The sequence below is a fragment of the Amblyomma americanum genome, chromosome 11 (assembly GCF_052857255.1).
Source record: "Amblyomma americanum isolate KBUSLIRL-KWMA chromosome 11, ASM5285725v1, whole genome shotgun sequence".
Lineage (NCBI taxonomy): Eukaryota > Metazoa > Arthropoda > Arachnida > Ixodida > Ixodidae > Amblyomma > Amblyomma americanum.
In genome coordinates this window covers 43,737,084-43,764,081 of record NC_135507.1, presented here as the reverse complement: position 1 = coordinate 43,764,081, position 26,998 = coordinate 43,737,084, and the positions used below count along the sequence as shown (strand labels likewise).

Here is a 26,998-nt window from a genome sequence, read left to right as displayed (position 1 = left end):
CACATCGTTGCTGCGACGTTGCAGGAGAAACAAGAATCAATAGATGGTAAAGGGAGATCCGAAACTCTAAAGCTTCCGAGCAAAACAAGGTGGGGAGGCATGGTTCTGTCACTTCAAAGCCTCTTGAGAAGCAAGGAAGCCCTTCAGCAGACCGTGATATTAAGTGACCTCAAAGTTAATAAGTCCGTGCGAGAAACTGTTTTGGACGAAGACGCTTTCTGGAAGTCCGTGCAAAGCTGCCTGCTCCTCATTACACCAATTGCGTCAGCCATAACCTCACTAGAGTCGGACAATGCTCTGCTGTCCGACGTTCCAGAAGCCTTCCATTCCATTAGAATTGAACTTGCAGCAAACCTGGCGACCTCCGCGTTGACAAGCGAGGAACAGATTCGAGCGAAAGAAATGATCACCAGGCGCGAAAAGCTTTGCGACCATTCCACATTGCTGCTAATTTGCTGGATGCAAGATATAGAGGAAGACACCTGGACGATGCGCAGATTGCAGACAGTTTTGAGCGGATATCTCAGCAAGCAGGGCACCTTTCACTGGACATCGGTAAACTGATTTCCAACGTAGCAGAGTACAGGACATCCGCAGGAATATGGTACAGGACAGGGGTCTGGGACTCAGCGAAGCACGTGGCCCCATCTACCTGGTGGCAAGGCCTTTGCACCAACCAGCCGCTAACTCCTCTGGCTTGCCGACTGCTGCAGATACCACCATCATCCGCCAGCTGCGAACGAAACTGGTCACGTTTCGAAAACGTCCATACAAGGATTCGCAACAGGCTTTCAGGGTAACGCGTTCGAAAGCTTGTGTATGTGCAGTCGAACCTAGCTGTGGACGCAACTTCAATCCCTGCTGCTGCGCGTAGTGCCGCATCCAGCGACAGTGATTCTGAGTCCGATATGGGGTGACTTATAGATCAGGTTTCATGTTCCCATTCTCGGTGCAATAGAACAAGAAGTTCGTTCCACAAATATGATATTTATACCTTCATATTCGCCTCAAGTGCAAATCATTATTTATCTTCGCGGTGCAATAGAACAAGAAGTTCGTTTCACAATATGACATCTACAACTGCATATTCGACTCAACTTCGGAGCATTATTATTGATCGTTGTGTTTTTGCAAATAAATTTGTTTTTGTCACGTTTTGCAAAATTTCCAATTTTTCATGAAAAAAACCCTGAAAAAAACGGTTTTTTTCATGCCATTCAAAATTTCTTGAAATTTTGCATCTCTAGTCCTGGGCGTCCAATACTATTTCACTATTCTTGTCATCTACCGGTCGCAATTTAACAGGGTATGTCATTTCAACTAATTTCCTTTGGTTATTAAAAACAATGATAAAGTATTTGATGCGTCCGCATTTAAAGAGCGTTTATAGATGCATAAATATTGAAATTAAGTGCCTGCTCCTCTAGCTATTCGGAAGAGGCTTTACAACAGAAAATTTGTGAAGACAGCTTACGAGGGCGCGGGCCCGCGAGTACAAAAAACAGGAGAAATACAAACCTACGTCCACTGATTCCTCTTATACATATCTGCAGCGAGAAAGAAACACCGTTCACACCATAGGACACACACACGAACTGACGCTGCCAATCAAAACACTTTTGAGTGCACAGCTATGAGTACAAAGTTCAAAAATCAGCTGAGATCTTTTTTTTTCGCGTTGTAGTTATGAAAGAAAAGAAAAATAACTTGCTCTGAAGCTCATCCTTTATAAGGCTACCGAGAGCCAACACCACGAACGACGTTGAGGGAACAAAGACGAAACAAATGCGTTTCTATCACAACCCTCTCACCCACGGCAAGGAAACAAGAAAAGAACGCTAGGACCAGGATCTAATGCAGTCAACTCCCGTCGTCGGCGCCACCTGTCACGCGGCGGGCCCAAACCCTACCGCCGCCCTGCGTCCCAAACGCAATTATTCATCTTCGTGCTAGCCCTGCTACTAGCGCCAGCCGAGCTGTCGCCATGGCATTTCGTCCTTGTCGCACCCACTCTTGTGTCGGCCCGGTCGTGGAGCGAATTGGCCGCGGCTAGATGCCGGAGTGAACCGAGGCGACAGCATAGCTGCATTCATGCTCTGAAGTTGTGATCGATAGCGCCACAACAAAACATGGGGGGTGTTTGTCCCCTGTTTTGTTGCGGCGCTATGGATCATAACGCATACCCACTAGCCCGAACCATAACCTTCTTAAGCTCTGAAGTTAGCAGCTCGGAAAAAAACCTTCCTGTTACCCCGTGGTGCTTCGGTCTGCAGGCGTCCTTCATGTATGCGCAATTACGCAGCACAACACGCACAAACACAAATCAACTGAACGGTTTGTACGTCTGTCTCCCTGTCCGTCCGTCCGTCCGTCCGTCCGTCCGTCTGTCTGTCTGTCTGTCTGTCTGTCTGTCTGTCTGTCTGTCTGTCCGTCCGTCCGTCTGTCTGTCTGTCTGTCTGTCTGTCTGTCTGTCCGTCCGTCCGTCCGTCCGTCCGTCCGTCCGTCCGTCCGTCCGTCCGTCCGTCCGTCTGTCTGTCTCTCTGTCTGTCTGTCTGTCTGCCTGTCTGTTTGTCTGTCTGTCTGTTTATCTGTCTGTCTGCCCATCCGTTCGTCCGTCCGTCTGTCTGTCTGCCCGTCCGTCCGTACGTCCGTCTGTCTGTCTGTCTGTCTGTCTGTCTGTCTGTCTGTCTGTCTGTCTGTCTGTCTGTCTGTCTGTCTGTCTGTCTGTCTGTCTGTCTGTCTGTCTGTCTGTCTGTCTGTCTGTCTGTCTGTCTGTCTGTCTGCCTGTCCGTCCGTCCGTCCGTCCGTCCGTCCGTCCGTCCGTCTGTTGGTCTATATGTACATCTGTTCGCTCGATTGCCCGCCCGCCGTCATTGTCGATCATCCAGTTTGTGGTTTGGTCGGCTGTTATCGGATGACTGATCTGTCGAAGCGCAGCCATTCAATGATCCAATCAATCAATGAATCAGTCATTGACGAAACGTGAGGACGAAATAGCGCCGGCTTTGTGAGTGTAGAGTCTTGGAAAAAAAGTCACTTTCCTTTTCCAGGCGCTGTCTTCATAACTTGCTCGAACGGCCAATCAGCACCGCTATGGGTTTCTCGGAAGTGAGACAACGAATAGAAGGCCTGTGTCGTTGATACAGTTCATAGCATAGCTTTTAGACCGTATTAATTGTGAAAATGCCCTGCTCTGCTTTCTTATTTCACGAGATAAGCGACACGCTAACTGCACCACAACCACAGTCTACAACATTTCTTGATAAATTATCTTATCACGATGTGTGTTTATATAGGCGCCCGGGAATGGTTGAAAATTGATGAGTTCATTGGTGCTGGTAAAACCATGCACATTCGCGGGCAAAATAATACGGAGCGTGCCACACTGTTTTAGCTGTTCTCAAGCATTACTCAGAATGAATGTGAAGGATTCTTGTAATTATTCGATAACGCATCAACAACATTTGTTAGCGCGTGCGTTGAGAACCATTTAATTTTTGTTGCGTAAGGCATAAGAGGTGTTTTGTTACCAATTCGCCCTCTGTAATTTTATGTTCTCTACTGTACAATCACTGGCAAAAAAAAGTTTACAAGATGCTGGCTTACAGGAAAATAATGAGCAACAAGTTCAGGTCGGGCCGTGGTGAGCATGGATGCATGAGGCCTTTGTGTTCCATATGCTCGACTGAATACCAGCTGACTGGCTAGCGACTGAATGCAGAAATACTTTTTTTGGCTCGACTCTTCATCCTATACTTTCGCCCATGACAGCACATACACTTGCTTCGGAGAACTGTTCACTTATGATCAAAATTTGCACGGCAGTCGTCAAAGAGTTCTGGCTGGAAAACTGAACAGCAGTATCGGCTCCCTTTGTTTCTGTATGCCACCTTGTTACGAAATAGCCGTTGAAATCTAAATGTGGTGTGATGTGCTTGTGATACAAGAACGTTATCAATCGTCCGGAGCGCGAATATTAGACCAATAAGTGCCAGCAACATTTAAAGTTGAACTGCGACCGGCCCCGAGTAGGTCTGGAATTCGTTAACACAGCGCACTTTTTTCTAATAGCTAGCCCATTCTTGACTCAGCGACTTGGCATAACCTGCACTCTAAACAAGTAAATAATATGGCTAGGTAAACGAAGTGATACTATGCAATGAAAAAAGTACCGAAAAGAACTAACCCTGCAAAAGCGCGGCAAGAGGAATGACATCCCGCGCTAATGACGCTGGTTTGCGGGCCACAGATAAGCGATGATCTACGAGCCAAGCAGTATAGCGGAAGGCTCGGCCACCCGGCATTGTATTACTCAACACCCGAACCTAAAAACCCTGATGTTCTCGCACTGCACCACGGAGACATGTAGGCGCTGATGCACGACCTCCTTCCTGCCTGTGACACCTTAACGAGCTGCCCAACTCTACCAAGTCGCTGCACCGAGATTGTGCAGCTTGGGTAGCTTCGGCAGTTAAACAGAAAACACGCGCCGCAAGAGTATTTGTGTATTTATATATACTTAATTATTTATAATAGCTTGAAGATGCAGCATGCATAAATTTCAAAGCGGTGAGAGCACTGAGCAATAATAATATAAAGGTCATCACAAAGTGAATAAGGGGGGGGGGGGGGAAGCCTCAGAGTGCTTGCCTACGTTTCGACAGGCGGACTTGTCTTCGTCTGGGAACGTCTATTTCATAGATGCGTAGTAAAGGCAATAACGTCACTATAAGTTCAACATGTCATTTAATATACTCATTATAATATTAAAAGTACGAAGAAAAACCATAGCAACATAGGGTAGCCACGTGATCAGTCTTGTTTGGGTTTATGTTAAAAGTGATTGCATGCTCATGGTAGTTCACAATGCAGGTAGGAAATTGTATTCACTTCAGGCTTTTCGGGGAACATGAATGCGAAAATTTGACAGAGAGAGAGATAAAAACGTTTAATGCATGGAATGTTTATTTGGGTCCCCATTCAAGAATCCCATTGGCTTTTGCCGCCGCTCTTGCCCGGTTCACTAGCGAATGTGAGTTCCTCCGAATGCGAGCTGGACAGCGCCGCCTACGAGAACTGAGTTGTTGGGTTATTGAATCTTGGTATAGCTGGGTTTTTCCGGCATGCTCAATACCATTTGGTATATGTCAGCCACCTCATCAGCCACCTCACCGCAGAAAGCGCAGTGCGGATTGTATGAATTTGGAAACGCATACCCGAATTTGGCAGGGTTTATATAAGTATTCGATTGCAATTTCCTTAAAATGACCCTGGCCTTTAGATTTTTGTGTGGTTCGGCGTATACTTTACTCGTTAATTTCAAATGTTGGTATAAATTTCTCTAGCTTAATAGTGGTTCAGAATAATTATGTTCCTGCGAAAATCTGACTGTGTCGCGATGCGGCACTGTGAGCTTTTGTGCTAAGTGACTGAGACAAAGTACAATGAACGGTGCGACGGGATTCAGTGGAAACAAAAGTGTAATTTTCGTCATACATATAAAAAAAAAGAGGCAGATAAGGCTGGTGCCTTTTTCGGCGAGCAGGGAGTGGCAGCAGGCGTTCCCTTGTTTAAAATGTGTTAAACTTAAGCAGTTCTCTACCCGTTATCGAAAATGAATTGTATAATCAGATCAACACCACTGCACTTGCTCGCACATCCAACGCCAATACAAAGCCAAAATGCGGGAGGATAATGCGTAGCCCTAACGCGAGGACGAGGCACAAAATAAACAAACGATAATAGAAACCACCATAGCGACACTAAGGCCTGCGTCTCGTCTCCAGTGATATAGCAACCCATCCGAGGAAGCGAGTAATAGCTTAGGGCGGCGAGTTATTCCAGTTAACGTCGTTCTCTTTCTTTTTTTCCCCCTTTCTCTTGTGTTCGCTTCCTACCTGCCCTGCATGGAAGGTGAGAACCAGGGAACGCGCGTTAATGATGCAGAGCGGCCGCTCCATTCCCACATCTCTTCCCCGACTTCCCGCTAATGTACATATTTCATCGCCCCTGCCTGCACGCTGTGGCACAGTTGGTTACTCCGTTGCGGCCGCAGTAGAGAGCAAGGAAAGAATGGAACGGCGTCGCAGTTTGGCTTCGTCCAGACGAGCTGATGGGGAAAACAAAGTACAGAATGGTTGAAAGCTTTCGATAAAGCTGGTAATGAGTTTGCGAACAGGGGTGTATATCAGTGTAGGCCTGGTCTTTCGTGAATTCGATGCAAGACAGGGTAGCTAGCATCAAGCTATGAGACGGCCGGAGTTGCCCTCCTTTAGTACGCGACAGCGCTAAGCTCCCGTTCAGCGCAGGAACCACCATTGGTGTTGGCGTTGGCGTGCCCAGAAAATCCCGATTGGTCGAAAGGGTGGTGACATCACACGCTGACCTTTGGAATGAAAATGATTGAAACTTGAATTAAATTGTGATCATGACGTAGTACCATAACTCAAATGTCCTTATGATATGTAAGGATGTAAAGTAAATCAGTTACGCTGAAAATAAAATTGGGATACGTAATTAGATGGAAATCTCCACTATGACCATTGGGCTGTTAATGCAACAAGCTACCCCTAGGCTGCTGAGACATTTTTTTAACGCGGTATTTATTACAATGAAATTATGTTCTATATACAAGAACGGTTGTTCGACTTAAAGGGAGACCTTGTGCGTCATGTGGTGTATCACATGGTCTAGTATACCTACTGATGTATGATAATGAGTTTATGTAATTATAAACGGGCAGTAATTAAGAAAGAAAGTATGGAATTACCTATGACGCTAGAGAAAGAGGTATTAATTAAGAAAGTATAAAAAAAAAACTCTGACGCGACAGGAAGGCTAGACGCCATAAGACGGAAAAGCCTGAGCGTCCCCCCAAATTTTACCTCGTTGTCTCAAATATATTCGAGCTTTTGTTCGAGCGGACAGGAACGAGAATATCAGTGAGTTAATAGGAAAGGCGGACTAAACAAGCCAACCGCCATTTAAACCATAGGAAAGCGTAGCGTATTGTGCTATTTTAAACAACCATGGCCCTGCATTTGCATTTATTGATACTGCAATCTCGTTATCAACATTTCCGCAAGGCTGGAGAAGAAACGTATGATAGAAGAACAAATTAGAGAAAAACAGAAACTAAAGATGTAAGTTGAGCAGAAAAGAAGTAATGTCAGAAGTTTTGATTGAAGTTAGAGATGACTTCCTTGAGCGTTTAGATAGAATATAATTTCATAGGAAGCATGACATAAGACAGCCAGATAGGCTGCGTAATCTGAACCGACAACCTTTTGTTTAACAACCTGTTAACCCTGCAATTATTTTAACTAAAAAATGAGCTTCTCGCGCCATCTCGTGCTGAGCTTCGCAGTTAATGTAGGAATATTACTGCCAGTTCACAGCTTCCCCAACTGGGGATTCTAATGCCTATCAAACCGCCGCGTTGGCTCAGTCACTTTCGGCTGCTGAGCTCTCTTTCGCGATCGTGTACCCTCAAGCATCGGCGGCCTTGTTTCGATGGTGGAGAAATGTGAACGCCCTCGTTTTCTGAGCAACATTTTACTTCTGTTTATTTTATTCAGATGGCGTTCTCGCACTGACTATTCAAGCTCCCTCTTATTCTATCCTCGGATATTTTTCCTTGTGTGTTGTAGTTAATAACGCCTATTTCCCACTGTTGCTTCTTATGGTTGAGTTTGGTTGGTTGAGTTTTCACAAAAGCACACTGCATGTTCTAGTTTGGCAGAACGCCGCCTAGATTACCCTCGTTCCTTAAGCACCATTTTTTTTCTAAAAAATCAATGGGATACTGATTCCCCCGCCATCAACAACAATGGCCGCAGCCGCACGGCGCCGTTTTATTATTTCACAGCCTAGTCTGGCAGTCTCGAAATCGACGGAGAATCTTCACGCCCTTCACTTCTCAAGGACACCCCAGCGGGAGTTCTTCGCGGTCGTATTTCATCAAGGCTATTTCCGATTCGAACCAAGCACAATCTTAATTTCGCGTGGCGGAACACGATCCCTCGGCGCTCGAAAAACACTCCGGTATGTTTCGAGCAAAAATATTTTCCTCAGCTCTAGCCGGTCAGTCGTAAGTCACTCTCTTTATTTTTTCGGATGAGCTTAAGTTTCGGGAGCGAATTTTTTTTCTTTTTGTTGCTTGTACAAAAGCTGGAAAGAAACCTCCTAAAAACAAGAAATCTGAGCACAAATTGAAAACGAAGACAAAACACAAATACATAATCATTTCCCGCAGTTAATCTTGTTAGATTTATCTGCTTTCCTTTTTGCCTGAATCAGTCATTGCCGTTTTGCCTGTTAACTTGGGAGATTGAACGTGAAGACAATTCCGTCACCTGTTTGGTTTTTTGTGGCTCATGTGACGCTCCTTTGATAGCAAAAGACGGATTCCTTGCCGAGAAATTTGGAGTCGCAATCAAAATATTTTTTTTCGCCACTCCATTCAAATTATGTGACCTTGACGATGATGACGTCGAGCCTACTCTGCAATGGGAGGTTGCTCACTGGAAGAGGGTGCGGCCGCGTACGAGGTGCGGCCTGAAAGATCCGTGTTTATAAAAAGTATTTTGGCGTCGCCGCAGCTGGATTATAAGGGGACCTAGTAGAAACAGTGCCTCTACCTGCATTATAGCCGAGCATATCCTTAAGCCGTTATAGGGGCAGGGGAGAGGGCTCTTGCAGTAGCGGGCCATTCATTGCGGAGTGGCGGTTGCTCAACATTGGCAAGGCGCACTAATACCGGCGGCAGTGACAAGAGAAGGACGAGCCCGGAAATAGACTCGACTCGGACAGTCGTCCAGAAGGATTTCAGTGGGATGGATGGAAGTAAAGACGGCAAAAAATGTAACAAAATAAGTAGCCAGTCGGAGAGTCTACTGTTTGCAGTGACGTCAGCGTCTGCCAGCTACGGAAGTACCCTGTTGCAAAAGGGCAGTAAAGATTATCTCCATTTGCAATACGAAGAAAAGTCCTCCACCTAAGCAGTATTTGGGCCAATGAAAAACAAGCTGCGATCCCTAGCGAACTACGAATGGAAGAAGCTATTGCCAAGGGGGTGAATTTTGTAACTGCTGTTTTCCTGCTTTATTCTTTTACATTGCCTTAGCGTTTTTACTTCATAAAAACGCTAAGGCGCCCGTGTGCTGTGCGATGTGAGTGCACGTTAAAGATCCCCAGGTGGTCGCAATTATTCCGGAGCCCTCCACTGCGGCACCTCTTTCTTCTTTCACTCCCGCTTTTATCTCTTCCCTTACGGCGCGGTTCAGGTGTCCAATGATATATGAGACAGATACTGCGCCATTTCCTTTCCCCCAAAAAAACAAACAATTCTTTTCCTTTATGCTTTATTCTTTTAGCCGCCGCGGTGGCTCAGTGGTTAAGGCGCTCGGCTGCTGACCCGAAAGACGCGGGTTCGATCCCGGCCGCGGCGGTCGCATTTCGATGGAGGCGAAACGCTAGAGACCAATGTACTGTGCGATGTCAGTGCACGTCAAAGAACCCCAGGTGGTCGAAATTTTCAGAGCCTTCCTCAATGCGGCGCCCCTCATAGCCTGAGTCTCTTTGGGACGTTAAACCCCGATAAACCATAAGCCAAACATTTCCCTTTTTTGCCACTGGTTGCTGCAGCGGCCAGCGACGCCATGCCTGCCCGCTAAGCCAACAACGTTATTCAAATGCTACGGAGAATAACATCTCATCTATCCCTGGCGATATAGGCGAGCATTTCTACCTCTTGCCACATCCGCCTTCATTTCATGGCAGTAGTGCTACCAACAGAACGGTCGCAGAACGTAGTAGCCCACAACTGTCGGATGAAAGACAGAATGGCAAATAGGACAACTTAACTTGCTGCGAGGGACTTCCCAGTAAAACTTTCCAGGTGAGCGTGCGGAGTCGGCCAAGCGCTTTATGGCATCAAGAAACGAAGTGACCCTCTTAGCACCGGCACCCATTTGAATCTCTATGGGGGGGAAAACGTTCTCTTCTCCGGCTGCTATTCCGACGTGAAATTTCAGAACTTCTCGGTAAAGCTCGACCTTTCGGTCTCTCATTTGTAATAGTCTTCGAGTTCACGTTCAGCATCATGTGTCCCGTGTTTTTTGACAATGCTGGCCTGAATTTTCCCAGAACGGCAGAAAAAGCATTTCGTGCTTAGTGAAATAAACTTCAGCAGTCGCTTACAGCGACTTTGGCCTCTGTTGCTAAGCGCCAAGGTTTCTTTCCTGTCATGGTGTGTGTGCGTGTGTGTGTGTGTGTGTGTGTGTGTGTGTGTGTGTGTGTGTGTGTGTGTGTGTGTGTGTGTGTGTGTGTGTGTGTGTGTGTGTGTGTGTGTGTGTGTGTGTGTGTGTGTGTGTGTGTGTGTGTGTGTGTGTGTGTGTGTGTGTGTGTGTGTGTGTGTGTGTGTGTGTGTGTGTGTGTGTGTGTGTGTGTGTGTGTGTGTGTGTGTGTGTGTGTGTGTGTGTGTGTGTGTGTGTGTGTGTGTGTGTGTGTGTGTGTGTGTGTGTGTGTGTGTGTGTGTGTGTGTGTGTGTGTGTGTGTGTGTGTGTGTGTGTGTGTGTGTGTGTGTGTGTGTGTGTGTGTGTGTGTGTGTGTGTGTGTGTGTGTGTGTGTGTGTGTGTGTGTGTGTGTGTGTGTGTGTGTGTGTGTGTGTGTGTGTGTGTGTGTGTGTGTTATGGTTTATGGGGTCTAACGTCCAAAAGCGACTCAGGCTATGAGGGACGCCACCTGGGGTTCTTTAACGTGCATTGACATCGCACAGCACACGGGCCTCTAGAATTTAGCCTCCATCGAAATTCGACCGCCGCGGCCGGGATCGAACCCGCGTCTTTCGGGCCAGCAGCCGAGCGCCATAACCACTCAGCCACCGCGGCAGTGTGTGTGCCAACTAGCGGTGTTTCTTTAATGAATGCGGTCAGGCGTCTTGTACTGGCAACAAGAAACCTTTTGTGCAAGCCGCTTACACCTTTCATTGATGCCACAGACTTAAGTTCAAGTCGATCAAAATGTCTACGGCGTCAAATTTCCAAGGGCACAAGATTAGTCTCTCTGCTAACGCAATTCATGCCGCTCACTCGGTGGGAGCGTGGCTTTCCTGATACCACGGGGTGCCACACAAGCAGAATATGGGCAAAAACGGCCACTTGGACTTTCACAAGTGCAGACTGTTATCATCAGCATCATCAGTCTGGTGTTAGAGTCCAGTCATTCTCAATCCATATCAGTGAAGTACCACTTCTAGCGGAGTGTCGTTTTATTGGATTTTGAGACCAGAGGGGAAGAAAGGAAGTAAACAGAGGGATGGTTTATGATGTGCTATAACTGATTTCAGGCATATTTTTAATCCGTTAAAAAAACAAAGAAAAATAAGACGATTCGTACCGGCTACCATTACCTGTTCTTCATTTTCCATCTCGTTGCTCCCATTGGCTGTGGCACCCTGTATGTGTGCGCAAGCGACAAGAGGGTCCGTTTGCGACACCTGTAGGCGTGCGCAAAGCCAGACGGGGGAGGTTTTAAGAGGCTGCCATAATGAAAGGGAGCCCAGCGACGAAGCAGGGATGAGTGCGAGAGAGTAGCAAACACTCGACCGAGGCCGTCACACCCAGCAGTGACGCGCGCTTACTCAATATTGGCAAGACCCGCTACTACGGCGACGCACGGGAATGCACTGCCGAACTGGAAATAGATTCGCCGCAGGCGCACGTCCGGCAGGCGCTCACAGGAGGTGCAGGGGTAGAGGGGTCAGGGCAAACAACAGAGCAGCGACAGATAAATAAAGGCCGAGGGCGCGTGGGCACTTGTTTCGGATGACGTCATTTCCTGCCCCTCTCCCGCCTTCCGTGGCCGTGACGCGTTGCAAAGAGCGGATAGATGAGTGTATGAGACTTGTTCACTACAATATAGCAAAACCTTTGGCACCGGAATAATGCGGAGCATTTTAACGCAGAAATGACTCATACGTCGCGGACAGGAGTATACGAATGGTTCTATGCAACTGCATGCTGCGATCTTTCTTAGGGGGCGAGTTCGTTGCATTCTTCAAACGTAACTCAAGACGTGGTATTAAATTTCAAGACGTGACGCACAACACACAACACACGACACACAACTTACACACAGAGACAGACATAGCACTGTACAGCGCTGCGTCTCCTACATGTCAGCTTTCGTCTCTTGTGTGTTTTTTTCCTAATGCGCATGCGGTTCTTCGCTGGAGTTCTGTCTGAAATGTAACCCTGTCCAGGCGACGAAAATGTGTAATAAAGCCCATGAATCTCTAGTAATTTATGTCTAGTGGTCTCTACACTTCGGAGATGTGAAAAGATAGCAGATTTAACAATGAAAACTACATTAATGCACATATAAATTTAGCAAATTATGATCGTTCCTGAGTGACTAAAAGCCATACCCAGAAAATCTGGACAAACGCATTAGCGGGAAGCCATTTATGACCGTAACGTTTAGATATAATGTAAGATGTCACTATAAAATGAATATATCTGAAGGTCACCCGACGACAGTCTTGAATTTTTTTTCTTTTAACGTTTTTGCTATCGTCAAAAACGTTCCCCCATTGATTTTATGTTAAAGTCTTAACTGGTCCATGCGACCGATAGAAACAGTTTAAAAGAAAAATTTTGCTACATATCAGACGAGTGGACCATTACCTCCAATTTAATATTTTGAAATTTTAACAATTTTTTTCCGAAATTCATGGACATGCATAATGCGCAGAAATACTTCGGCGCATACAATAATCTGGAAAAACACTTTTTCACTATGGATCAATACTGCATTACAACCTTGGAAATTTTGAGTGGTTTTGGGGAGTGAGATTGTAGCGCTGTTTTTAACCCTTGAAGACAATTCAACGGCCAGGGCTTCGGCGCGAGGTATAGGAGACACCTTCTTTAATCCTTTCGAGCTCTGCTGTCGTCGATGATGTCTTCAACTGAAGGCGATGGTAGAACGTTTAGCCTGTCGAGGGCACACTAATACCGCAAGAGGAGGAGCAAAATTTGGTTCAATTTACAATATTTTTACTTAGCGCCCGGCGAAGCCAGTGTCAGAGACAAAGCGCTGAAATTGAATGGAATAGAATAAAAGTTGAATAGAATAAAAATACGACTGCTAACTTTTGAATTCACCGGTACCATGAGCTTCTTTCTCATTTTTCTGAATGGAATACCAGTTTTTTTCCTTAATGGTATTTCAAGTCGAATACAAAAACATTTCCAAAATCTGCTGCGCCAATAGCCGAAGCCAGTACAGGAGGCCCATTGTACACATTCGTCATTTCGCCAACAGAATATACAAAAAGCTCGGTCACGCATGCTCAGTCAACAAAACAATTACCGTAAACACTCAGGATCCGACATATAAAGATCAGCGAACATAATCTTCAGTCCCGAAAAAGCAGAACCGCCTAATAGAGCTCAGGAAACTGCTAGCCATTTTGATTTCCAGTGATACTGTATTCCATACTTTCGTTCCGTGATATTGAATTAAGCGCTGTCAATAGATAATTCGGGTACCAAGGTAATTGCTTGCATTTCTAGTATTCCTGTTAGGCAACGCAAAAACACTAATTTTAAGTGGTTAATTATTCTGTATGACGTTATTTATTACCACTGCGATTCTCATTTCGTGCAGCAAAGGAAATGGCGAGATATGTAACGTCATGAACAACAAAAGCGTTATGGAATTACTTCTACCAGTGTCCTATTTTTGAAGCAACTATGTACCAGAAATATTACCATCTGCGTGCTGTGATTCGTTCGCGTGCAGGTTATGTGCCTATCAGTGCTTCGGAGAAAAGCATAATTCTGTTTGGGGCTACTTTTGCAAACGACTTAAGAAATTTGGCTGCTATAGTATGATATAACCTAAGGTATCGTAATAACCTCCTTCAGTATACATTTCTCCGCGTCACAATTTCTCTTCTAAGCCAGTAAACTCATTCTGGTTCGGATTCTGGATCTTACTTTGTATAGTCATTCCAAGAGCGAAATATGCAAACTATTTCTGGGCATTCAAGGAAAGCATCATGAGGGTGATCAGGAGTAGAATTGCCCCAAATTTAATCTAATGGTCTTCATTTGAAGCAGTAAATACTGTTAGCCTTTATTCATAATGTCTTTACCGATACAGAATGGCGGTAGTTAATATTAAGACAACAGACCATTATCACACTATCAATCAAGTAATGAGAAATGGGCCAAGGTGAGGAAATTTTCCTTTATGGGTGGATTCTTGCGTTATTCTTTTTTGTTAGATCTATTCGAGAATGGAACAGACTGCCATCCAGAAGTATCTGTATTTGATCAAGTCAAACTTTTTTCTATAAATTTAAACAATTTTTTTCATCTGTAGTTAAATCTGTAACCCCCTACCGCAGTGCCATACGGGCCAATGCAGGTAACAAATAAGCAAAAATAAATATAACCGAACTTTAAGTACAGCCTTCATAGATTACGAGAAAATGTTTGACTCAGTCAGAAACTCATCACTCGTGCAGCAATTACAAAATCAAGGTGTGGATGAGCCTCATGTAAAATACTTGAAGATACATATAGCGGCTGCACAGCCGCCATAGCCCTCCATAAAGTCAGCATTAAATTCCCAAAAAGGAAGGGTATCGGGTGGGGGTACACGATCTCGCTAATGCTATTCACAGCTTATTTACAGGAAGTATTCAGAGGCCTGAATTGGGAACGGTTGGGGATAAGAGTTAATGAAGATTACCTTAGTAATCTGCGATTCACTGATGACATTGACTTCCAAAGTCACTCAGGGGATGAATTTCAAAGCATGACCAATGACTTAGACAGGCAAAGCAGAACGACAGATCTAAAAATTAATATGCAGAAAGCCAAAGTACTGTTCATCTTTCTCGGAAGGGAACAGCAGTTTTCAATTGGCAGTGAGGTTCTGGAAGCGGTAAGGGAATGCGTCTAATTAGGGCAGGTGGTGAGCGCTTATCCGGATCATGGGAGGGAAATAACCAGAAGGATAAGAATAGGGCAGGCCCATTTGGCGGGTTCTCTCAGATCATGAATGGCAGGCTACTAATATCCCGTGCGAGAAAAGTGTAAAACAGCTGTATCTTACCGCTACTCACCTGCGGACCAGAAACGTGGATGCTAACGAAAAGGGTTCAGCTCAAGTTAAGGACAACGCACCGAGCCATGGAAAGAAAAATGATAGGTGTAACGTTAAGAGACCGGAAGCGGGCAGAGTGGGTGAGGGAACAAACGCGAGTTAATGACATCCTAGTCGAAATCAAGAAGAAGAAATGGGCTTGCGCAGGGCATGTACTGCGAAGGCAAGATAACCGCTTGTCCTTAAGGGTAAGGGAGTCGAATCCAAGAGAAGGCAAGCGTAGCAGGGGGCGGCAGAAGTTTAGGTGGGCGGATGAGATTACGAAGTTTACAGGCATAGGGTGGGCGCAGCTGGCAAAGGACAGGGCTAATTGGAGAGACGTGGGAAAGGCCTTTGCCGTGCAGTGGACGTAGTCAGGCTGATGATGATGATGATGATGATGATGAATAGTAACAGTGCCTGTAGGAAATAGAAGCTTGGTTCCCTGTGAACTGCTGTGCTGTCCATGGCAGCGAAAGAAATAGGTTTTGTGAACAACCCATCAGGAAAGACCGGTTACAGCAAACATCAGTTGTTGATACGGCGGATTTGATTCCGAAAACTTAGCTCCTAGAGCACCTTCCGGGTCTCTAGACGTTCACGGAAGCTATAATACGGCATAATACGCTGACGCAAGATAACGTACCATTGCGGTTGTCCAAGAAACTTTTAATAAACTCGCCACAGCAGGCAATTGAGCCGCTGTTTCCGGCCTGCGTGATTTCGACACCATAATGGACTGACATGCATGATTTGTTTTCGGGTACGTGGCTCAGAGGAAACCATGTGGCCTCAGTTCTTTTCAGTGTGCGTCGAACCAAAATGCTTCATTTCATTGTTTTGATTAGACGTGCAAGAGCTCTTGCCTTCCTGAAGCCAGCATTACGTAGCCTTCGCTATAAGCGATGCTGGACAAGACCGCGTAATGCTATACCGAGCTGCGTACACCCCTAACTGTAGGACTACTACGATGTGGAACAGCGACGAGCCGTGGCTGCGGTGCCGGCACGGCGGACATCGGATGGTGGCCGTGGCCTCCTCCCGGCGGCACAGACTCGGGCCGCGGGACGGCCGGATTTAGCGCGCGGGGCCCGGTCACGTGCGCATTCCTCGTCGTGACGTCACGGATCGCGGGCGAAATTTTTAGACGCGCCTGTTTTTAGAAGAGCACAAGGCACGAGTCGGCAGCCACCATTCTCTCTCTCTCGCTCACCGACCAGCCGAACAGGAGAGAAAGGAGGAATAGCCTCCTCTCACTCTCCTCCGACACCGGCCCGAGCCGTCTTCTTGACGAAGTGCCATCGGAGAAAAAACTCCCGTGAGGCGTCGATGCGGGGCCGGCCGTTCTGGAGTTCGGAAAAGTCTGCGGCGAATCCCGAAGCCGGGGCTTTAGGCCAAGTAAGCTTGTTGCCTGCTGCCGGTTGTTTTCCGCGGGGAAGTGGGTTGGCTACCTTCTTTTTTGCTTGCGGCTTACCAGGATCCACAACTGATTGAAACACCCGGCGACCCACCAGCTGAGTCATCACTCCATACAGCCGCATTGAGGTCGGTGGAAGACGACGCCTGTCAACGAGCATTGCCTAGTCGTCTTGACGCTGGGCGCTGAAGGCGTTTCTGGACACTGCTGTCGAGATAGCCAAGCGTGGATCCATTCGTCAGCAGCTCTGCTCTTTTGTTGCCCCGAAACAACAAAGGCGATACGCACTGAACACTTCCCAGAGCAGCGCTCACGACTGTTGTGATTGATCTTCGAGTCACGTCACCTTACTTCTTGGACGTGTTCGCTCAATGTGTCAACCTTAGTTCAAGATCCCTCTCATTTTGGCTTCGTCGTAGACTGACTGCGGCCCAGCGAAGGCGTCTGCCCGCACCTGCCGGAAACAGACCGATCACTTCTCCCGGGTCCAGGCGGTTGCCTCAGACGGATGTCCTGCCATCCGAGGATGCCTCATCAGTCAACGGAGCTGTGACAACAGAGTAGTTTCCCGGATTTTACACCGGCTCGGTGACTACAACCAGGCGGAATTTCTTGCAGACGCTCCTGACACTCCTGACGCTTAGGTTCTGCTCGTTTATACTGCGGGGTTCTTGCGAGAAGTGTGGTGTTTTATTGCTGTAGTCTACTACGAATTTTCACTTACACCTGCATTCAGTGTGCAGTTCCTGATCGTTGTCGCTGTACGTATTTACGTCTCCGGTGAATCAGCATCAGTTGTGGCAAGCAACAAAAGTACCTTCAGGAATAAGTGTGGCCACTGTCGACGCGGACGGCGAGGACCTGTGTGCTTGTCATCTAATCACCTAGGTGGCTTCGTGAAGCCACCCAAGCCACAAGAAGATAATCCACTGCCCTGTTGTCATCCTTGCATTCGTCATCGAGTCACCCCAATCTACCTGTCCAAGCCTTGACGTCAGCTTTTCAAGCAGATGTTTTGTTGTTGTTTCCGCGGGCGTCATTTCGCAACAAAAGCTCTTTCGACGCGGCTTCGTTGATGACGTCATTTTTCTTTCGGCTGACTCTGTGGTGAAACCAGAGGTAACAAGCTTTGGCCGCGAGCGTGCGAGAAGAGGCGTCAGTGTGACGTCGCATTTCACTCGGCAGTTTCTGGGTTGTGAACTGCGTTGCACCAGGCTGTGTCTGACACAAACCGAAGATTCAGCCTACCATTACGCAGTGATCTACTTCAGCGCGCTGCCGCGAGTCGAATCGCGCGCTGTCGCTGCCTCTGCTTCACCGGAGTGTGCTGTTGTGTGAGTCTGGGGCCGTGCGCAGAAAGCAGCCCCAGCGGTGTCTTGCGCCGACTTGACAGTGGTCCAAGAAGTCTCCTTACTTTGTGCGCCTCTGTGTGATTCGTGTCACGGTCACTGAGAGTGGATTTCGTCTCGGCCAGGTTAACTCACTGCGTGTGCAGCGCAGAGCAGTAGAAGAAGAGGCGTGTGTGGCGTTTTGGTGAACGCAGTCAGTGTTGCGTGTGAAGGTGCATCTTTTCCCCCGGATACCTTTCCGGGACTGGAACGGTCGTTTTGACCCACCGCGCTTGTTCTTCTCAGATTGAAAGAAAGGATTTGTTCGCTCAAGGTGGGTGGCTGCCGTTTTATAACTGGCCTTAGCTCCGCATCGCTGACTATTTATTAGCCGCTACTATTTTTTATGTTGCTGTTCTTGTGCACGTTCTGTTTATCTCTAATTTGTCTCTGGGCACTACGATTGGCTCGGAAAACGAATATTGCTTAGCGAAGCGGACGCTAATGTTGTTGCCTTAGTTCTCGATAAGAGTGAATGTTAGATTGGGCCTCACAAGCAAGGTTACGCTGCAGGTCGACGCCTGAAAACCACGCGAACTCTTTGTATTTTCGGTGGCCGCTTGCGTCGCGAAAAACTATATAGAACGCTTGGGATTACGCTTGTTTCTCAATGATTCTGGGAGATCACTGACAAAGTCCAAATACTTCGCGCACAAACGAGATACCATCTTTAGAAGTACAGAGGTCAAAAAAGGCCGCTAAAAATCTGTATTAAAGCGGAAATGAGTGATAGAAAGTTTTCGAGCATCTAGTTTGGACAGAAGATACCAGTGTAGCATATTTGACGAAACTCGGTTATAAATCAGCACTGTATTCGTGAAGCCCTGTCTTCCTGTGCCTTCTTTTAGAACTCGTCATTTTCCTCCCCAGCGAACGGTGTCAGCTTTTGAATACGCTTAAGGCACTTGATACGCGCCGTTTCGGCCTAGAAACATTAAGTTCCAAAAGTATTTTGAAAATCATGTTCAAAAAATGTCATCGCCATCATTAGCCTGACTACGCCCATTGCAGGACAAAAACCTCTCCCATGTTTCTCCAATTAAGCCTGTCCTTTGCCAGCTGCGCTCATCGTATGCCCGCAAACTTCTTAATCTCATCCGCCCACCTAACCTTCTGCCGCTCCCTGCTACGCTTGCCATCTCTTGGGATCCACTTCGTTACCATTAAGGGCCAGCGGTTATCTTGCCTTCGCATTACATGCCCTGCCCAAGTCCATTTCTTCCACTTGATTTTGAATAGGGTGTAATTCACCCGCGTTTGTTCCCTCACACACTCTGCGCGCTTCCGGTCTCTTAACGTTACCCCTAGCATTTTTCTTTCAATGGCTAGCTGCATTGTCCTTAACTTAAGCTGAACCCTTTTCGTTAGCGTCCACGTTTCTGCCCCGTAGGTGAGAACCGGTAAGATTCAGCTGTTATATACGTTTCTCTTTAGGGATATTGGTAAACTGCCATTCATGATCTGAGAAAACCTCCCATATGTGCTCCACCTCATTCTTATTCTTCTGGTTATTTCCCTCCCATGATCCGGATCAGTTGTCACTACCTACCCTAAGTAGGCGTATTCCATTACCACTTCCAGCATCTCGTTACCAATTGTGAATTGCTGTTCCCTCGCGAGACCGTTGAACATTTCTTTGGTTTTCCGCGTGTTAGTTTTAAGACGTACTGGTTTGTTCGGCCTGTCTAGCTCTAAATAAATTTATTTAATGCAATTTTTGTTAGGTTTTGCTGCTTGAGGGTTATTACTCGGGACGTCCTTGTTCAGAGGAAAACGGGCTTGTTTTTAGGCAACTGAAACAAAGATGTGTATGGTTAGGGCTGTCCATATCAGTGTATATCATTTACTCGTTTCGTGCGTGCGCCCTCACTGCACTGAACAACACGCTGAACTATCTAAAGCACTCCGTAACATGCACATGTGCAGCACCTGGCAGCAATGCGTGCCTGGCTAGCAACTAAAGACGCATCCCATTTTGAAGCTTTCAATCGAGGCTTCGCTTCACTCAGTGTGCGAAACGCTGCCGGTGTGCTGTTTGCAACAGCCCTTCGAAAAGCTCGCATGCGCTCATGGCCACTTGGACATGCGACTCGATTCATATAATACACCAGCAGCAAGTACGCGCGTAGCGCTGAAATTATCTCATAAAAGAACGCATAACGCGGCAAAGGTTGCACGAAAAAAAACTTGCTCTTGGAAACTGACCAGTGAACCTTTTTTACATAACGAACACAATAATGCCGAATCACTCAACTATCCACCAAACCTCTAAATACATTATAAACGTGCCAGTGGCGTGATGTGTGGTTCGTAAGGCTTAAAAGACCTACACCGCCGTTTTATCATACCCTCAAGGCGCACCACGGACAGCATATGTTGTATGTGTAGAGTGCCTATTCTGGTTGCGACGACACTCGTGGTGATGTGTCGCAATAGCCCATTAGTAATCACGGGGCTCTAGTGTGCATCGCGTTTGATTTATGTTGTTGCTCTCATTGTTTTCAACATCGAAATGTAGCTCGCTTGTTTATATGAACACTATCCACAGCTAAGGTACGCATCTCCCCTGTCATTTATTTGAACTCTAGCGCAAACACAAGGCAGGAGGTGGACAAGAGTACACAAAAAAGCACTTGGGTTTATGTTCAGTTTTGTGAGTTCGCTGATGTTTCAGTCAATAGAAAATGGTAGGAGAGAAAAAACCGGGCGAATTGGTTTGAATTTGCCGTAATGTAACAGCGCAACAGACGGCGCTACAGCGCTGTGTTGCCTTGCCTCGTTCTTGGTCAGCGTCTTCCGCGCTCTTATGGCAATGACAATCAATGGCAATGGAAAGTATGGCAATGGGTAATCAACTCTCCCAAAACACTCATGACGCTCCGTCAAAAAGCTGCTTGCGGTGCTCCCGCGGTAACTGGGGCTCGTACTGTCACGTGGCTTGCTGAAAGCACGAGAGCAGGCGTGCGTGGCAGACAGAAGAATTGCCGTGAAACTCAAACCATTTATTCGACTTAACTCTACCAGCAAACAAACAAAACTTGCCGGCGGCGAGCAGCAAATGTGTTGACAGGTGTCAAAAATCTAAATTCCTGCCCCTATCGGTGTGCTGGGTTTATAGGTAACGACGAACTTTCTCTAGGTGAGGTGCTTAAAGAATCGACGACGATAGTTAACGTCGCAGAAAGTGCTGCGGGCTGTTGCAATCATTCCAGCGAAAGCTAGTCGCTTCCCGCGTTGAAAATAGTGTTAAGGTCGAGTCGTGCGGGTGATAAACAAAGCACATAGCGAAAATATGAAGAATATAAACAACGCTTTTTGCGGTAAAACATGTATCTTTGCTCTATTGTCAGCTTTCTATTCGGGTGCGAGATAAACGTGTTTTTCGGCTAAACATATATCTTTGCTCCATTGTCTGCTTTCTATTCGGGTGCGCTAGCTAACGCGCTGACTAGACCGCCTTATCAGTCTCTGTCTCTAATCGCACCCGGCATTCGTGGTTTTGAATGAATCCAGCAAATAGCTGTGATCTGCGCCCCTGGACGTAACAGAAGTTCAAAAATGGGAACCTGGGACGAGGTCTCCCAGCTACCGATAGACAACACGGACGGAGAATTTTTTTCACAAGGTTGTGCGTGTCTTGTTGGAACTGCCGTATGAATAAGTGTGGATTGGTTGGTTTAGTTGTCGCTGTGAAAGCGTGTTGTTCAGTGGATTTAATAGTTTTCTGCACGTTAAACATCCCGAAGCCTAATGCTGACTTCTCAACTTGTTAATAATGGAAACAAGCCCCTTTCTAACCGCTCAGTACAATACCTCAGCCATGTTGCTGACTCTGCGTTCCGTCCGGGACCGCGACTGCTTTCACTGTGGTGACCCGAATTCCGTTCCAGAAGCACGAAAGAAGGGTGGCTCGTGTGAGGCCATTGGGTCAATGTCGCGCCCCGCCGGAACCTGCATCTGCTGGGCCGACTAGAAACACAGCTCCGTACTTCGCGATCAAATTACTCCGACAAGCTGAGCAAAGATGGCCTTAAACGATGTCTGTGTCCCGTTTGTTCGGCCGGAAAATGCAGCTCTATCTGTCATTGAACGACTCCTGTTTCTGCTCTGATCCGAAAAACTACACTCTGAACTCGTGTCCACGGCTTCAGCGAGATCCAGGAGTCATTATAGATCACCGTCACAGCCGCTTCCTTAGGCCAGGGCCAGACTTGCGCTGGAGGATGTCGTTCGCCCTCCACTGAAACCACTCAAGCCTGCAGCAGACACTCAGCTTCGAAGTGGCCTTCGCTTCTAGATCCAGCCCCATAACCGCTTTGCGTGGCCCTAGCTGTCTGTGATGAATGGCTGGTCATAAAAAATAGGCAGTATTTTCTGGTGCATCTCCGTTATGATCATGAACTCCAGTTGCAGGACGTCCCTCCGGCACATCTGCGCAATGAGCGTCTATGAGAACAGGTCGTTTAAGGGCTTAGTGTTCCTCATCTATGATAGCCAGGGCAGGCAGCGATGACCCTGAGAAGCTTTTTTACACGTGAATCGTCTGCTCTTGTCTTTGAGCAGTGGCTTCCTCTTCTTCTGTGCCGCCGGATTAATCCAATCTTTGTACCCATAGTGATCGTCCTAATTTGTCGTTTATTCCCCTCTGCCTTTTGCCAATTTTATGCAGCAGGCAAGATAATTGTCAAGCGTGACCTTTAAACTTGTCCAGGTTGCGTTCTGTTCAAAATATAGACATACAATGTACGGAGGGTGAGAATGGGCGACCGTAAAGCAAACACATCCGCACACGCATATAGATTTGCAAGCGCGCACGCAAAGAAAACGTCGGAGAAAAATGAATGTTGTCCCGAGTACTCAAGCGGAGTCCCGGTTTTTCAGTTTTCTTTGCGTGATTTAAAACCTTGTTCTCCTATGAAGAGATTGTGAACAAAAGCCGGAGAACAATTGATTCTTTCGGCGATCACTTTTCCTGCTTCCTAAGCACAGAGCGTATTGAGTGTATTTGCTCAGGGGAGCGCTGTCTTCATGCCGCTTAAGAATTGATTACTGCACTTCAGCATACTCAGCGGTTTCCTCTGCATTCCCCGAGAGAGGCGCCCACAAGATGAAACACATAAGAGATGCCGATAAAAAGAGACCATAGTAGGAAAGTGCTGAGACTGCGCGCTCTGTAGTCGATCTAGGCGGAATAAATTGTAGCCGTGTGAAAATGACGCATCCTATCTTCTGTGGTAGTACTCGCTTTAGCTGTCAGATAATGGGCGCCAGGATCGGCTTTGCTGAATGGTTAAATCTTTGCGAAAAGAAAAAATCCAGTGCCCGCATGTACGAAGCTTGCCTCAGTTATATGCATGTCTTTTGCCGCGCCCAGTGTGCGGCAAAGAGTGTAGACTGCAATGATGCAGACTGCAATGACGTATACTGCAATGACGTAGACTAAAATGACGTAGACTAAAATGACGTAGACTAAAATGACGTAGACTAAAATGACGTAGACTAAAATGACGTAGACTAAAACTATATAGATTAAAACTATATAGACTAAAACTATATAGACTAAAACTATATAGACTAAAATTATATAGACTAAAATTATATACAGTACAATAATGATTCTAGACTACCAATGTGCGATTCCTGTCTACTCTCAAGTTTTTATGCACGCGCACCTGGGCATGCCCAAGCGCACGCATGCTTTATCAAAAGCTCTGGAAATGTGAGGCACGGAGGAATCCAACAGTATTTCCTGACGTAACCTTCGGTAACGTCGGTGTTAGGTTCCTTGTTTTTGTAAAAGAAATGGCACATCCTAGCTTGAGCAGTTACCACCAGGCGGATTTTGTTCAGATATGTTGTTTGGGAACTTTTAGTTATGGACAAGATAATCCCTGTTTTGTGCGGTATGCTGTGCTCAGCTCGTGATTGTGTGAGCCACTGGATCGCTGCAGAACTGGTGTAGAGTTGGCGGCCATCAGCCTCTGTTACTGGTCTTTTCCACTGAGTGCTCAAAATTAGATGACAGGCCCAGTGAATTTCCTGACATGAGGATTTGAATATCAGGTCACTGTGGTAATTTTCTGGTACATTTACGTTTATACTACTGAGGCGCCACCAATGGTTAGTCTCGCGTAGTACATGTTGGTCTCTTCATTGGGTGATGAGTATGATTATTAAGAAACCGCTGTATTACATTGCTGTTCTGACCATCAGAAAGAAATATATCCAGTGCATTCATTAGTTTTCTAATTTACTATGCCGCAACAAATTCGCGTGGCTTGCCTGATTATTAAAACCTACCGTGAAAAACTCTTTATTGGTAAACACGAGGTGAACAAACCTGTCTAGAAGTACTTTTTTCCTAGTTAGCGGCGACGTTCGCCGCAAAGACCGTATTTAATGAGCTCCTCTCCACATACGGTTACAACCACAACCCTCTTAAAATATGCAGAGATAGGCGTCCTAGTGCGTAGCATATTCACTAATGTAATACATTGACGCGGTTCAAACAAAGCATTTATTTATGGCGTCATAGCGCAGTGGTCGATGTTCCTCCCACGGAACGTCGCCCCAAAACTTTCCTCATTCCCGCATGAAACTCATTTTTCTTTACTCTAGCTCGTCGTTAGGCAAACTAATGTTGTGGTCCTGTTGACGGTGATCTAAGCATGTGGAATATCGTGCCGCGCACATATTGCGCCGCGGTGTACGATGGCAAGGGATCCATTCCCGTATAGCCGTTTGTACAGGCGCGATTATATGCAGCCCATAGTAGCGTGGCACGCAGGGAGCTTTCGCTCATATTACAGGGAAAAAGAAAAAAAGCTAATTGACGGTGATAAAAAACAAATGCCGTCATCACCCAAACTTAATTTGCACACATATGAAACTTACTGCTGCGGAAAAGAAAAAAAGAAAATAACAGCAGTAATTCCAAAAAAAGGTCGAAAGACAAAACAAAAAAATAAATACGCACAGAAAGGACCGAAACTCATCGGCGTTGAGTCCATACTTCACATAGCGCACTACCAGACAATCACAACAAGAAATAAGCGCAGTAATAATACTTAAATTCTGTGCATGTTGGTGCGGCGGCTACCATTACGGCCCTTGCCGAAGCGCGGCCGTAAATAAATTTCTTGCTTCTCCCACTTCGCCCGGGAGAATGAACTTTCTTCGCGGTGTTTCTGCATCGGGGCGGTAATCGTATACCGCGTGCCTCACGGCAGGAGAGTAAACAAAGGCGTATAACGTGCACTATACGCCCTCAATAACGGACGGTCTTGAGTACTCCGGAGACGGCGTAAAGTTTACGCCCCTTTTTATGGTGTTTTCCTCCGGTGTTTACTTTTCCCCGAGGCAGAATTCCAGCCACCAGAGAGCGGGAGCAAGGCACGGTGACGTAAACAGGCTTTCGAGGGTTCGTCTGACTCACGGGTCCCAGCAGTGTCTGAACCCCAGGTGGATGACCGGTCGTTGCTTTATATGTATTTATGCTCGAGATGCCAGGGCGCGGCGATGCTCTCATGCTTCAGCTTGTTTTCTGAAGGACCTATTCGCTTCAGAGTTATATGGGATCCAGCAGGAACTTCTTCCGCCTTATCTTCGGACAGCAGGGCTGGCGCAGACGACCGTCAGGCAGGCGAGCTTACCGCCAGTTATCACCTGTCATGGATCTCCTGAAGTCTTTCCCTTCTCAGACCTTCTTCACTTGCTTTGTAGAACGGCAGTGTCCAATCATGGAGAGGAATTTACTGCACCTTTCCTTCTTTCGCCCTCCCTTACAGGACAGTAAATAGGAACTTAACGTTCTGGGATGGTTGAGCCTCTTGAGTTAACTCGGGTGATACGGAACTTCCGCGATTAGCGGATACTTGTTTTCTGGTTTGGTTTGGTTTATTGGGGTTTAACGTCCCAAAGCGACTCAGGTTATGAGAGACGCCGTAGTGAAGGGCTCCGGAAATTTAGACCACCTGCTGTTCTTTAACGTGCACTAACATCGCACAGCACACGGGCCTCTAGAATTTTGCCTCCATCGAAATTCGACCACCACAGCTGGGATCGAACCCGCGTCTTTCGAGCCAGCAGCCGAGAGCCATAACCACTGAGCCACCGCGGTGGTTTGTTTTCTGTTTTTCGGCATTATTTACGATCTGCACAGTTTCTCTACACAGCTTCTGCCGCCACCACCATGTCGCTGGCGCAGTTGTCCCCTTGAAAGCGATCGAGGTATAAATATCCACTCAAAACTTGATATATACGAGAAATTAAATTGCATTTCTTTCATTACGCATTCTTTAAATGCTCCTGGGTAGGGCCTTTACAACAGGGTGGGCGGCTGCAGTGAAGAATGTGTGTTCAGTGGTGGTCTTGAAATTCGCCGGATTGCAATGGTGCAAAACTTCTTGGGGTAAATCAGTCGTTTTTCGCTGCTTGTACAAAAAACAGTAAAGTTGCGACAATGTACGCGCGTGCGTAGGGTATGCTGATTTTAAATGACTTGTGAGAGAAAAGTAGCGGTGAGTGGGTGAAATAACGATGCTTGTTGTCAATTTTTATAAAGTTTATGATTGAGACTGAACCTCCGCGTTAGATTTGAGCGCTCTGGCCCTTGTGTGATATGAAAAATCCTTGACGATCTGCATGGTTCTCGACAAATTCAAGAATGCTAGAAAGATAAGTCTGATAACGGATCCCAAGCTGCGCATCCAATTCTAGCTTGGGCCTTACAAGATATTTGTAAGCAAGAATCGTTACGAATGGGATGCAAATTTCTGATTTAATCGGAGAAAACCTAGAGCGTGGTTAGCCTTGTTAGTAACTTAAGCTGTGAGAACACTGTGAAAGATTGTCTTAAGGTAATTCCCAGGGCAGGGATGGATGACAGAGGATGTTCGTGAGTTAGAGCATAGTTGAGTTATGCGTATAAATGGCAGACAGATAAGTTGAGGTAAAGGAGAAACCTTGCCCGCACCACTAGCATATAAGGGGAAGAAAGTAGGTGAGTCCGATATAAGGAAGGACTCCCCGCTCC

The 26,998-nt window shown here is 46.6% G+C and overlaps 1 protein-coding gene across 5 annotated transcripts in view; it reads left to right on the top strand.

Moving 5' to 3' along the window:
• The window catches only part of Ptp36E (protein tyrosine phosphatase 36E), a 138,851-nt gene that overhangs the window by 55,469 nt on the left and 56,384 nt on the right, over positions 1-26,998 (top strand). For 2 of the 5 annotated variants that reach the window (XM_077644543.1, XM_077644540.1), the window contains exon 1: positions 16,460-18,238. The exons of 2 other annotated variants lie outside the window; for them this stretch is intronic. The gene's annotated coding sequence lies outside the window, so the exon portion shown is untranslated. Of the gene's footprint in view, positions 1-16,459; positions 18,239-26,998 lie in introns of those variants that run through there. One more of the 5 variants, XM_077644542.1, reaches the window with a different exon arrangement.